The following is a 3,475-nucleotide window of genomic DNA, read 5'->3' on the forward strand; positions in this document are numbered from 1 at the left end:
AAAGTGATGATTCACCTCTCTCAAGGGTAAGGGATGGCGCAAGATTTCATCATGTTACTCAGAAAGGGGGTCAATTTGAAACTTAGGAATTGTTTACTCCTGCATTTTCCATTTAATATTTCTGGACTGCAGGAGACCCCAGGTAACTAAAAACACAGAAAGAGAAACCGTGGACGGGGGGGACTACAGTATATACATGTGTATGAAAGTAAATGGAGAGTATAGATGCAATAACTATGAGGAATATTATAGCTGTGGTGTTTAGGTATAAAACTTGGCTGTGAGTTTTCTGTCTCAGGGTAACGACTACCAGTTACTAAGTGTCTATCATTTCCCGGGAACTATATGGTCTTTTACATTTTTTATTACAAGTACATTGCACACTGCTCTTTAAAATAGATATTATCTCACATTTAACATGTAAGGAACCTGAGTCTCACTCAGGACTAAGTTACATTTCATACAACCATAAAATGGTAGAACCAAGGTTCAAAACCAAGGGCTGTCTAAATATTAAGTAATTTTTTTACCTCTCATATTAGAAAAAAAAAGACAAGCCAATTTAATAACCATCATTCTCACTGTAAATTACAAGTAAATTTTCTCCCATGCAGCATTATAAATATAGGTGACTTTTACCCAGATTTGAGAACAGGGGGTAGGGAGAAAGGGAGAGAGGAAGAGAGAGCTTAAGAATATGTTTTTCCCCCCTCAGCCAAGCCTTCATAAATAAGAACTGGGTATCAAAAGAAAAGGCTGTATGCTTTCAGGTTTCCACGTGGAAGGGAACGTTCCTCTGTCCATGCGTCATGATGGTGATGCTGTATTTGAATGCCTGAACCACTCAACTTAGACCATTTTTCCTACAAGCAAAACAAGGGACTGCTGACTCAAGAGCTAAAAAAACAGCTTGCTCATTCTGCCTTAACAGTATCTCAAGCGGCGGCTGAAAAAGAGAGATTTCCCCATTAGAGAATTAATTCTTTATTTCCTTGTGACCTATGCTGAGGAATATGGGACCAAACGGGTGCAGTGTGCCACCTTGTGAGCAGGATAGGACCTGCAAGTTCCTGAATGACAGCCAGCCCTCTGCTCAAGCAGGGAAGGGGAGCTGTAACTCAGGGCTCCAGACTCTAGGGAGAACCATGTACAATGTATTTAGAGACGTGGGGTGTGGTGGTATTTCTGTACCTGGTCTCAGGGCCAGCCCGAAACCACATAGAGAAATGATTGAAATGGGTCTTTATTGGAAATAAAACCAACATGAAAATTCATGAACTTGGAGTCAGTGAACCTGTTTCTGCCACTAACTATCCAAGTGACCTTGAGCAAGTTACCTAATTCCTCTGGGCCTCATCTGTAAATGAGAAAAGTTGAGCAAGTCATCTACAGGGGTCCATCTGGCTCTAGCAATGTGAATCTACCATAGGAGAGAAACTGCCTTCTCTCTGATCTTATAGCTGGCCTTCAGGTTTCCAATCTCTTTGGCACACTGCACCAAAATTATCTTAGGAAACACAGCTGTGCTCATATTGCATCTTTAATAGAGCATACAAAACTATCCACAAGTGGGCCATTTGCTTACTGCCATGTTAATTTATTCATTCATTTATTCAATCATTCTTTTAAGAATTTTGTATTCAGAGATCCAAGATGGTGGAGTAGATAAATGCCATGCTTGCCTCATCCCATGAACACATCAAAATTACAACTAAATTATAGAACAACCAACCTAGAAAACCATTTGAAGTCTAGCTGAACAGAAGTTTTATAACTAAGGATATAAATAAGAAGCCACGTTGAGACTGGTAGGAGGGGCAGAGAAACAAAATGGGCTGGTTTCATACCCACGTGTGGTGGTTGAAAATCAGGAGACAGATCTCAGTCACAGAGGTTCCCCAAGAAGGAGCAAGGGACCCCAGCCCCCCACACCAGGCTCCCCAGCCTGGAGGACTGGTGCCAGGAAGAGGGGCTCCCACAACTTTTAGCTGTAACAAACAGTGGGGATTCCGACCATCCAGGTAGGATGGGGAAGGCTGCAGGAAACCCAGACATCCTCTTAAAGGGTCCACACAGGCACTCACCCTGGGCTCTGGCAGAGGGATGGTGACTCTGGGGGCATTGGAGACATATGGAGGGAAACTGAGTTGTGTGACTGAGTTGTGTAACTTCAGGGCAAGGACTGGAGAAACCNGGCGACTTATCTGCCTCGCCTGGGAAGAGCACAATGATGGTGCCAACTTGGCCAGTGAAGCAATGCCCTCCACAACTAGACTGAAGAACAAAACGACAGCAACTTGTCTGTTCCCTTTCCCCCAATTCCCCAGCGCTGTTCCCATCCCCCCAATTGCCCAATTGAAAAATAAAATCTTTAAAAAAAAAAAAGAAATACAAATTGGAAGTTACAAAATAGTCAATGGGATGTAAAATACAGCATAGGGAATATAGTCAATAATATGGTAATAACTATGTATAGTGCCAAGTGAGTACTAGGCTATATATTTAGGGGGATCACTTCTTGAATTATATAAATGTCTAACCACTATGCTGTACACCTGATGTAATGTACAGCACAGGGAATATAGTCAATAATATTGTGTTAGCATGGTACAGTGTCAGATGGTTGCTGTACTTATCATGGTGATAATTTCCTTAGTTTTATAAATGTTAAATAACTATGGTGTACACCTGAAATTAATATAATATTGCATGTTAGTTATATTTTAACAAAACATTTTTTTTAAATATAGGAGGGCTGAATGGATAAGAAAACAAGGCCCTTACATGTGCTGCCTACAAAAGGATCACTTCAGATCGAAAGATACACACAGACTGAAAGTAAAGGGATGGAAAAAGATATTTCATGAAAATGGAAACAAACAAAAATCTGGAGTAGAAATACTTATACCAAGCAAGATAGACTTTAAAACAAAGACTATAACAAGAGACAACGTAGGACCCAGTAGTAATTCCACTTCTGGGTATTTATCTGAAGAAACCCAAAACACTACTAGAAAGGGACATGTGCATTCATATGTTCATTGCAGCATTATTTACAATGGCCAAGATATGAACGCAACCTGGGTGTCCATCAATGGGTAAACGGATAAAGAAGAGGTGGTACATACGAGGTCTGACAATTAAGTTCACGAACTCATCTTAGGAAAAGTGTTACATATCTCATTGTTAGCTATCATACGGTCATCTTTGAAGTTCTCCCCTTGGTATGCTATGCACCAACGCCAGCAACTAGTCCACCTTTCAAAGCAATTTTGGAACTCTTTCTGGAATGGCCAGCAGAGCTATCATCGTATTACCCTTGATGGCATGAATGTCATCAAAATGTCTTCCTTTAAATATCCCCTTTATCTCCAGGTAAAGAAAGAAGTCATTGAGGGCCAGATCAGGTGAGTAGGGAGGGTGCTCCAATACAGCTATTTGTTCACTGGCTAAAAACTCCCTCACAGACAGTGCC

Source organism: Hipposideros armiger, unplaced genomic scaffold (assembly GCF_001890085.2).
Source record: "Hipposideros armiger isolate ML-2016 unplaced genomic scaffold, ASM189008v1 scaffold_288, whole genome shotgun sequence".
Taxonomy (NCBI): Eukaryota; Metazoa; Chordata; class Mammalia; order Chiroptera; family Hipposideridae; genus Hipposideros; species Hipposideros armiger.